Raw genomic sequence first — 11,547 nt, 5'->3', positions numbered from 1 at the left:
CTGTGCAGCAGAAAAAAAAAAGAACATTCAGTTCAGGGTGAAAAGGGAGAGGAGAGTAGAATGAAGATAACAAGGCCACGGGCAAGGGAGAAGGGCTGCTGTGGAAACACTTCCTGGCTCTAGAGGGTGATGATCTCCAGAGTTTCCCTGGGGTCTCCTTTGGACCCCTCCTCCCGGAGAGGAGGGAGTATGTTACAACAGAGAGAGCCTTGGCCTGACGGCCAGCAGCCCTGGGTTCTGCTGCTCTCAACTGTGCTCCTCGCTTTGCTGAGTGACCTTGGACAAGCCACTTCGCCTTGAAACGTGGGTTCTTCTTCTATTAAATGAGAAATTGAACTTTTTTTTTATTGAGGTATAGTCGATTTACAATATTATAGACGTTTCAGGTGTATAACATAGTGATTCACAATTTTTAAAGATTATACTCCATTTATAGTTATTATAAAATATTGGCTATATTACCTGTGTTGTACTATATATCCTTGTAGCTTATTTTATACCTAGTAGTTTGTACCTCTTACTCCCCACCCCGTCTTACCCCCTCCCCCATTCCCTCTCCCCACTGGTAACCACTAGTTTGTTTTCTGTATCTGTGAGTCTGCTTCTTTTTTGCTATATTCACTAGTTTTTTTTGTTTTTAGCTTCCATATACAGTATTTGTCTTTTTCTGTCTGACTTAGAATTTGAACTTTTAAAAAAACATGGTAAAATATATGTAACATAAAATTTATCACTTTCATCATTTTGAAGTGTATATAGTTCAGTGGCATTAAATATAATCACATGGTTGTGCAACCATCGCCATCCATCTCTAGAACTTTCTCATCTTCCCAATTGAAATTTCATACCTGTTACACAGAAACTCCTCATTCCTCCCTCTCCCCTACCCTGACACTCACCATTCTACCTTCTGTCTCTATGAATTTGCCTATGCTAGGTACCTCATATAAGTGGAATCATACAGTATTTGTTCTTTTGTGACTGACTTATTTCACTCACCATAATGTCTTTAAGGTTTATCTATGTTCAAGGTTCACATGTTGTAGCATGCGTCAGAATTTGAAGTCTGAACACTATTCCATCGTATGTATATACCGCATTTTGTTTACCCATTTATCCATTGATTGGTTTGCTTCTGCCTTTTGCCTATTGTGAATAATGCTACTTTGAACATGGGTGTGCACGTATTTGTTTGAGTTCCTTCTTTCACTTCTTTTGGCTATGTACCCAGAAATGGAATTGCTGGATCATACGATAATTCTATGTTTAATTCCTTGAGGAACCACCAAATTGTTTTCCATAGTGGCTGCACCATTTTACATTCCCATCAGCAATGCACAAGGGTGCCAATAAAACACTGAACTTTTATTAGTCAGAGAATCCATTTTTCAGAAGAAATGTTCCAGGATGCTCTATATGCAAAAGACATTTAGAGTGGAGTGCTCCAAAGCGGTGGAGGCGAGGAGTCCAGTAACCCCAAAAGTGTCTCTATGGAACAAAATGAAAACTGGATAAGATGTTCTCTAAGGCAGGGGTCCCCAACACCTCGGGCCGCCACAGACCAGTACCTGTTAGGAGGTGATGGCAGGCAAGTGAGCGAAGCTTCATCTGCGGCTCCCCATGGCTCCCTATCGTTTGCATTACTGCCTGAACCACCCCCCCTTCCCCGCCCCTGGCTGTGGAAAAATTGTCTTCCATGCAACTGGTGCCAAAAAAGGTTGGGGACCGCTGCTCTAAGGCTCCTTCATATGTCAAGTATCAATTAGTCTACATTCACATGACATATTGAGCAGCCAATAGGCATAAGGTATATTTAATTTACTTATACATTACCTGTTCCACAAAGGATTTGAGGAGATTTGCAAAAACCTATACAATAGAAAAGGATAAAATACATAGTCAAGAGTATCAGGGCAGAGAAAGGTGGGAGGGATACCTTTAAGATGTATGAGCAGACACTGCCTCTGTCCATGGGCTCTCTCAATCTGAGCATTGTAGGTGAAGGAATGTCAGAGAAATCCAGAGCAAGATTGCTCTATGAACATGTGGAAGCTCCAGGGGCGAAGGAAGACAAGACTGTTTATATTATACATTACTTCACCCAAAGCCACATTGCAAGACTCAAGGAATGAAGAAAGAATCTATTTGGGGCCTAACAAAAGCATGCTGAGGAAGCAGAGTTAGTGCTTCTAAGAATGAACCTAAGTCATAAGCCCGAGGTTTACATCCTAGCTCCACTACCTGCTAACCCAGGGCACAATACTTGACCTCTTTAAGCCTCCATTTTCCCATCTATAAATGAGGGTGATGCTAGAGATTGCTGTGAGGATTAAGTGAGACAGTGCAAGTCCAGGGCCTAGTAGAGTAAGCTATCAGTACATGGTAGCTGGAATTATACTCCGGAGGGTCCCATACCATGTCTTTCTTGTTCATCCCTCTCTCCCCAGCACTTAGCAGAGTGCTGGTCTTAGTACGTACTGAATGGATGCTTGCAGACTTGATTTGATATAGATGCTTTTCCTGTTTGACACGCCACACTCCCACACTGATGGGTGACAGGGTCACAAAGCATGAGGTCAGGCTAGTTAAAGGCGTTGTCCACTAGGTAACACCGAGACTAAATGCTCATGGAGTTTGATGAAATTCATGCTATGGAATGTATATGACCCAGGTCAAGGGCCTCTACTGTGCTCTCCCTCACGCCCTCCCTCTTCAAAGGAATGTGTTTTGTTTATTCCAGTGAAAGATGTAAAATGATAAATTGGATAATAAATTAGGACAGGAGAGATATCAGCCCTGCAAACTTCATTTCAGTTCAAACTTCTACTATTTATTGAATGTTTAACATTTAAGGCTCTTCATTGGGCACTGTTGGAAATTTGAAGATTAGCAAGAAAACACCTCTTCTCTCAAAGCATGTACTTTCTAATAAATGGGTAGCATATAGATATGCTACTATGAGAAAAATGCCATAAAGATTATCAAATGAACAATATGGGAAATGAGAGAAGGCAGAAATTACATTCAGTTGTAATTATCTGGTTATATTTCTCAAGAGAGGTACCCTTCCAGATGGTCTTTGCATTTGGTACCATGGGGTAGGGGAGGAAAGTAGATTAGAGGCAGGGGGAATGAGAGGAACAAAGTGTAGCGTGCTTGGCAATCAGTGAGTCATCTATTTTAGGTGGATCATATAATACACGTAGAAGAATAAGTCTAGAAAGAGGGCTTTGAGGGCCTTGAGGTTCAGATGAAGATTTATAGGGAATGGAGAGCAACTGAGAGATTTTGAGCAGGGAAGTCGTGTGATCAGACTGGTAATGGGGAAAATTAAACTAGCAGTGTTATGTGAAAGGGATTGAGGTGGAGCACGGCAGGAAGTGGGGGATGACTTAGGGAGCAGCTGAAGTGGATCTGGGAAGAAATTACGAACGAGGGTGTGGGCAGCAGGAATGGGCAAGAGGGGCCTATTGGAGAGGCTCTGTTGAGGTAACTACGATAGGATTTAAGTCAGTTCCCTCGTTTTACTTGGAGAGAAAATGAAGTTTGGATGCTTCATCTTTCCCAAATCAACTCTCACTATCTTCCGGTGAAAAGACCCCAGGCTTGGAAGCAAAGTGTGGACCCCGGGTCTGTAGGTTGGGAGAGGGGCTTGGAGAGCTGGAAACATCTCTTATTCTCCTTGGTGCTCCATGTGCTTTAGCCCGACCTCAGAGGAAAGAGCTAGAGGAGCGAGCTGTGAGAAGGAAGCTTCCCCGCCCCTCCCCAGGTTCTCAGTTCTGCTCGGACAGCCCCACATCACAGGATGAGGCTTGGCACCCTCATCTGTGGTAATAAAAACATAGCACAACAGTCATGTGACAACGACAAGATTATTAGCTTACGTGTTCTGACCCTACTGTCCTTTCTCCCCTCCACACCCTCCACCAACTAAAGAGAGTTTTTTTTTTTTTTTTTTACTGCTTAGCTTCTTCCCCTCCTCTACTCTAAGAAGAATTCCGTCTACTGATCCTGTTTTTCTTGTGATACAGAAATAGGGAGAGAGAAACCAGACTGGACAGTTAGGAAAAGGGATAAAATTCTGATGGCTTGGTCCAGTTCAGGGTTACCCTTCTCTCTGTAAAATTCATGTCAAGGACTATATCGACTAGATACTAAAGAATGAAGCCAGAAGATCAAGTCAACCCATATAATACGGACCTAAGAGAGAAGTAGGAAAAAAAAAAAAAAGAAAAATACTTCGGGCTGGGCTTCAGGGAACATTTGCAGGGGGAGTCTTGATAAATGAAAGGCTCCGAGATAGAAAATATGTTGTTGTATAGTATGGATTGAATCTCTTTTAATACTAATTAAATGTTGCAATTTTGGTTTTGGCTGCTCACAGCTTTTAATGTTTTATGTTTTTAATGTTTTGGTTTTATGTCATACCATGCTTAGACTAGACAATATTGTATTCCAGCTTAACAGCAGGAATTCTGGGACCAAACTCTTGGATCTCAAATCCCATTGCTACCACTTAATAGCTGTGTGACCTTTGGCAAGATACTTCATTCTCTGTGACTCAGTTGCTTTGTCTGCAAAATGAGTTAACAAGAGTATCTACTTCAGAGAGCTGTTGTGAGGATTAAATGAGTTGATATTTGTAAAGCTCATGTAAAGCCCAACATGTAGTTAGCACTACATAAGCATTAGCTATTAGTAGTACAGGAAAATTTGAGGTCATGAGATTTTTCTGCCTTGGTTCAACCAAGATGGCGTAGATGACTGTCAGAGAAGAATTATTCTCAGTAAAACAGATCCTAACTTTTGGGAAGGAATGGAGGTTCTAGGCAGTTGTAATAGGCGGATTTCTAAAATGAAACCCAAAGATCCCCACCTCTGGGTTTTCACACCCTTGTGTAATCCATTTCCCATTGAGAGTGGGCTGGACCTGGTGACTTGTGTATAACTCACAGAATATGACAGTGATGGTAGGATATCATTTTCGTGATTAGGTTACAAAAGGTTGTGATTCTGGTCTTGCTAGCAGACTCTTTCTCTTGCTGGCTGTGATGATGCTAAAGCTGCCTTGGTGGAGAGGCCCTCATGGCAAAGAACTGGGGGAAGCCTGGGGCCAAACAGCCTGTAAAGAATTGAGACCATCAATCCAACAGCCCGTGAGGGACTGCCAACAACCACTGAGTGAGCTGGAAATGGATCCGGCCTCAGTTGAAACTTGATTTCAGCCTTTTGAGAGACTCAGGCAGAGATCCCAGTTAAGCCATGTCCAGATTCCTAACCCCAGAAACTGTGAGATAATTAACGTGTGTTGTTCTAAACCATTACATTTTAGAGTATTTTGATACATAGCAATAGATAACTAATTCAGCAATGTACCAAAGTAGGAACTTGGGAACCCAGAGACCCAGCTCTAGGATATGAGGGTGGAAGTTGGGGAGGCCTTGAGGGTGAGAGTCACCATTGAAGGAGCATCCTATTGTCACACTGGGGAGCGCACACCCTCATCTACGTGGGGAGGAGAGCAACTCAGGCAGAGCCCTTCAGGATGAAGTGGCTGAGGCTATCCTAGGGCTTCCTGTTCAAGTGCCTATCAGCCTGGGAACACTTAGTTCTCATCTTGCATCATTGACCTCTTTGCAGCACTGGAGTGTGTACACTTCTAGAAATGCCTCCTTATCTTTATGACACCACTCCATTCGATTGTTTATTCATTCAGGCAACAGCTATGAGCCGGACACTTCTATGAGGTCTGGATACATTATGAACAAGGAGAAATGGCCCTCACACAGTATAAATTTCTTCTGGCTTTATTCTATCTTTTTAACTGCTCCTCTGTCTTCTTCCCTGGGGCGACTTTTGTTCACATACCCCTTAAAGCCTAGTGTTCTCCATGGCACTGTCCTTGTCCCTCTTTCCTTTTTACCTTACACGTCCCCCTGCATGATTCCAGGCTGTATCTATCACCTAACGCCATGTCCATGCTGACCTCTTCCATTTCTGAGTTCCTATTGCCTTTAGGGTCAGGACCAAGCACGTAAGTTCAACCTCTGTTTTGATTTTTTTTTTTAATAAATTTATTTATTTATTTATGGCTGCGTTGGGTCTTCGTTGCTGTGCACGGGTTCTCATTGCGGTGGCTTCTCTCGTTGCGGAGCACGGGCTCTAGGCGCGTGGGCTTCAGTAGTTGTGGCATGTGGGCTCAGTAGTTGTGGCTCACGGGCTCTAGGGCACAGGCTCAGTAGTTGTGGCACATGGGCTTAGTTGCTTTGCGGCATGTGGGATCTTCCCGGACCAGGGATCGAACCCATGTCTACTGCATTGGCAGGCGGATTCTTAACCACTGCACCACCAGGGAAGCCCAACCTCTAACTGTTGATCTATGGAACCTTTCCCATGCCTGGGAGTTTTAGTCCACTAGTGAATATCTGTATCTCTTTGTATAATAGAAGGGTATTTAACAAATCAAGAAGAGTAGGTAATTAGAAGGACTGGCAAAACCCAGAGCTGTCAAGACTGTAGCAACTGAAACTCTCATACACTGCTGGTAGGAGTGAAAACTGTTTGGCAATACCTATTAAAGCTAAATATTTATATATACTTTGACCCAGTAACTCCATTCTTGGGTAAACACCCAAGAGAAACAAGTGCTTATGTCCACCAAAAGACATGTACAAGCATGTTCATGCCAGCTTTATCCATGATAGCCAAAAACTGGAAACAATTCAAATGTCCATCAATAGTAGATTGGATAGGGGCTTCCCTGGTGGCGCAGTGGTTGAGAATCCATCTGCCAATGCAGGGGACACGGGTTTCAATCCTTGGTCCGGGAAGATCCTACATGCCGCGGAGCAACTAAGCTCGTGCACCACAACTACTGAGCCTGTGCCCTAGAGCCCGTGAGCCACAACTACTGAGCCCACATGCCACAACTACTGAAGTCCACGCACCTAGAGCCCGTGCTCCACAACGAGAGAAGCCACCACAATGAGAAGACCGTGCACTGCAACGAAGACCCACCACAGCCAAAAACAAATAAATAAATTTATTTTAAAAAACAGTAGATTGGATAGTATTTTATACAACAGAATATTACACAGCAATGAAAAAAATAAACTACTGCTATACATAATGACATGGATGAATCTCATAGACATAATATTGAGTTGAAAGAAGACAAACACAAAAGAACATACACTGTATGATTCCACTTATGTGAAGTTCAAGCACAGGCAAGATAATCTATGGTGTCTACACCCTTTTTGCAGAGTTATCTTTGCAGAGTTATGACTGGGAAGGGACACAAGGGAAAATCTGAGGGCTCTGAAAATATCTAAATATTGATTTGGGTGGTGATTACCCAAGAGTATATGTAAAAAGTTATCCAGCTATACACTTAAGATTGGTACAGTTCACTGTCTTTAACTTATACCTCAATAAAGAGTTAAAAAAAAAAAAGAAGAGTATGTTATAGATAGCTTTTGTTTTTGCTATCCAGCATTTTTTTGTCCTTTTCTTAAAGTAATTAACCCTGATTTACCACTGTCCTTTACCTTTACAGGGTGTAGACAATGCTCACCTCATATATATGTCACATGATCCAGGACTGGCCATCAGAGTTTTCCACACCTTGGCCACAGGGATGGACCTGTGATTTAAACCAAAGCAATGAGATTCAAACCCAGAACTTTAAAACAAATCCTATGCTTATGTGTACATTTACAAGGAGGTGAGTTGTTCTATGGACATATCTATCTGTTGTTAGATATAGCTCCTCAGAGGGAAAAGGACAGAAAAATACCACCTAATCCTCACAATCGCCCTACTGAAGCTGTTGCCTGAGTCTGGGAAACAATTCCCTTCTATGTCCACCCCGCACTTGCCTGGAGGCTGTTGCCTCCCTGGTGAAGTGGACATGAGTAGAAAGAGTATGGTTCTGGGAATTCCCTCTTGGTCCAGTGGTTAGGACTCCATGCTTCCACTGCAAGGGGCTTGGGTTCAATTCCTGGTCAGGGAACTAAGATCCCGCAAGCTATGCAGTGCAGCCAAAAAAAAGAATATGGTTCTGGGTTTGTCAGATATCTTCCATACAGACTCAAGGATCACATGATCACAACCTAGCTACAAGAGAGGCTGGGCACTGTAAGAGTGTGGAAACAAACACATTTGGTGGCCCACATCACATCCCCTTGGCCGTCTCTGATATCAGCCACAGCTACAATGGACAGTCATCCTATGTGAGCCCAGGTGTTGTTCTGACAGCATTTCTCCTCCAGTGTGAGGTCTCAGCCTTCCGTGTTCTGCCCCAGGGCCTTCTTCAATACCCTAGGACCCTGCTCAGCCTACAGGTAATAGTACCCCAAAGTACAGGGGTGTTAATGTCTCTCTTGGCAACTTCCAACCACTGGGGGATGGAAGCTAGTGGATAAATTCCCTCACCTTTAGGTGAGTGGTTGTAGGAGGACTTCTGTACCGTTCTCATCTTGATAACACATTTTTCTTCTTGACATCACTCTCCCTGCTCCCCCCATTCCTGTTTCAGGGGAGCCCTCTTCAGTAAACTACCTGGACCAAGTCCTGCTGTCAGATTCTGCTTTGGGGGGAACTCAAGCTAAGACAAGAACTCATGGAAAATCTGGGGAGCACTAACTGTTCTCAGACAGCAGTTTGCAGGGCTTTATTTATCAGCTTACGGTAAGGTAAAGTTTGGAGACGTGAGAATTTATTGGAAAATAAGGTTAAGGCCTCAGGGGTTTTGCAGAGCCCTTGGGAGAGGCAGCAGTATCAGAATATCTTTGCCTCATTCCTTCAGGGTTACATCTTGGATTTTACTCCAAATCATTTCCAACTCCCATTTATTATCTCATTGGCTTATGTTAGAGCAGAGTTTTGCTGAAAATATTGTTCAGGGCTTAGGTCCTTCATGTAAACGGCAGTGGCATGTTATAATTCTGCTGCCTTTCTGATGAGATGATGTAATTGTGTGGCTTTGATTTTTAAATAAGATTATATCCCAATTTCAGCCTTAATTGATGGCAAATCTGGCTGACACATACAAAGTTTAATAATTATTACTTAGGCATTATCTAACTTTGCCAAGGTGTGCCTCAAAGGTAATACATATCCTGTAAGTGTCCGATTGGGCCTAGATGTTTCTGGGCTTCAGCAAGTACATTTATAAATTTAAATCCCACCAAATCAGCAGTGGTCAAAAAGCTACTTCTTAGTAGGGGCTTCAGAGTTTCTCTGATTTAAAAAAAAAAACAACATGGGACTTCCGGGAAGATGGCGGAAGAGTAAAACGCGGAGATCACCTCCCTCCCCACAGATACTCCAGAAATGCATCTACACGTGGAACAACTCCTACAGAACACATACTGAACGCTGGCAGACCTCAGACCTCCCAAAAGAAAAGAAACCCCCCACATACCTAGGTAGGGCAAAAGAAAAAAGAATAAACAAAGACAAAAGGATAGGGACGGGACCGGCACCAGTGGGAGGGAGCTGTGAAGGAGGAAAGGTTCCACACACTAGGAAGCCCCTTCGCGGGTGGAGACTGCGGGCGGCAGAGGGGGGAGCTTCGGAGCCACGGAGGAGAGCACAACAGGGGTGCGGAGGGTAAAGCGGGAAGATTCCCGCACAGAGGATCAGGGTCGACCGGCACTCACCAGCCCGAGAGGCTTGTCTGCTCACTCGCCAGGGCGGGCGGGGCTGCGAGCTGAGGCTCAGGATTTGGTCGGAGCACCGGGAGAGGACTGGGGTTGGCGGCATGAACACAGCCTGAAGGGGGCTAGTGAGCCACAGCTGGCTGGGAGGGAGTCCGGGGAAAAGTCTGGACCTGCCGAAGAGGCAAGAGAATTTTTCTTCCCTCTTTGTTTCCTGGTGAGCGAGGAGAGGGGATTAAGAGCACTGCTTAAAGGAGCTCCAGAGACGGGCGCGAGCCGCGGCTAAAAGCGCGGACCCCAGAGACGGGCAGGAGACGCTAAGGCTGCTGCTGCTGCCACCAAGAAGCCTGTGTGCGAGCACAGGTCACTATCCACACCCCCCTTCCGGGGAGCCTGTGCAGCCCGCCACTGCCAGGGTCCCGGGATCCAGGGACAACTTCCCCCAGAGAACGCACGGCGCGCCTCAGGCTGGAGCAACGTCACGCCGGCCTCTGCCGCCGCAGGCCCGCCCCGCACTCCGTGCCCCGCCCTCCCCGCCGGCCTGAGTGAGCCAGAGCCTCCTAATCAGCGGCTCCTTTAACCCCGTCCTGTCTGAGCGAAGAACAGACGCCCTCCGGCGACCTACATGCAGAGGCGGGGCCAAATCCAAAGCGGAGCCCCTGGGAGCTGTGAGAACAAAGAAGAGAAAGGGAAATCTCTCCCAGCAGCCTTAGAAGCAGCGGATTAAAGCTCTGCAATCAACTTGATGTGCCCTGCATCTGTGGAATACCTAAATAGACAACGAATCATCCCAAATTGAGGAAGTGGACTCTGAGAGCAACATTTATGATTTTTTCCCCTTTTCCTCTTTTTGTGAGTGTGTATGTATATGCTTCTGTGTGAGATTTTGTCTGTATAGCTTTGCTTCCTCCATTTGTCCTAGGGTTCTATCCGTCCTTTTTTTTGTTTTTTCAATTTTTTTCTTAATAATTATTTTTTCTTTTAATAACTTTATTTTACTTTATCTTCTTTCTTTCTTTCCTTCCTTCCCTCATTTAGACAACGAATCATCCCAAATTGAGGAGGTGGACTTTGAGAGCAAGATTTATGATTTTTTCCCCTTTTCCTCTTTTTGTGAGTGTGTATATGTTTGCTTCTGTGTGAGATTTTGTCTGTATAGCTTTGCTTCCACCATTTGGGCTAGGGTTCTATCCGTTCGTTTTTTTGTTTCGTTTTGTTTTTAATTTTTTTTCTTTTTTCTTAATAATTATTTTTTAATTTTAATAACTTTATTATATTTTATTTTACTTTATTTTATTTTACTCTATCTTCTTTCTTTCTTTTTTTACATCCTTCCCTCCTTCCTCCCTTCCTTCCTCCCTCCCTCCCTCCCTTCTTTTTTTCTTTCTTTCTTGCTACTTCTACTAATTCTTTCTTTCTAATTTTTCTCCCTTTTATTCTGAGCCGTGTGGATGAAAGGCCTTGGTGCTGCAGCCAGGAGTCAGTGCTGTGCCTCTGAGGTCGGAGAGCCAACTTCAGGACACTGGTCCACAAGAGACCTCCCAGCTCCACATAATATCAAATGGCGAAAATCTCCCAGAGATCTCCATCTCAACACCAGCACCCAGCTTCACTCAACGACCAGCAAGCTACAGTGCTGGACATCCTATGCCAAACAACTAGCAAGACAGGAACACAACCCCACCCATTAGCAGAGAGGCTGCCTAAAATCATAGTAAGTCCACAGACACCCCAAAACACACCACCAAATGTGGACCTGCCCACCAGAAAGACAAGATCCAGCCTCATCTACCAGAACACAGGCACTAGTCCCCTCCACCAGGAAGCCTACACAACCCACTGAACCAACATTAGCCACTGGCAACAGACACCAAAAACAATGGGA

General features: G+C 44.4%; 1 long non-coding RNA gene across 1 annotated transcript in view; it reads right to left on the bottom strand.

The window, feature by feature from the left end:
- Positions 1–11,082, bottom strand: part of LOC149749155 (uncharacterized) — a 114,174-nt gene extending 103,092 nt beyond the window's left edge. Inside the window, exons 1-2 of the long non-coding RNA XR_016393291.1 lie at positions 9,666–11,082; positions 7,577–7,645 (exon numbers count right to left, since the gene is read on the bottom strand). This is a non-coding gene — a long non-coding RNA (uncharacterized LOC149749155). The remainder of the gene's footprint in view (positions 1–7,576; positions 7,646–9,665) is intronic.
- Between the last annotated feature and the right edge of the window lie 465 nt (positions 11,083–11,547).

This window comes from Delphinapterus leucas, chromosome 5 (genome assembly GCF_059928025.1).
Source record: "Delphinapterus leucas isolate spDelLeu-1000000601 "Yukka" chromosome 5, BTC_Dleu_Yukka2, whole genome shotgun sequence".
Taxonomy (NCBI): Eukaryota; Metazoa; Chordata; class Mammalia; order Artiodactyla; family Monodontidae; genus Delphinapterus; species Delphinapterus leucas.
Note: the sequence above shows the minus strand (reverse complement) of the source record. Positions and strands in the feature narration are given on the sequence as shown.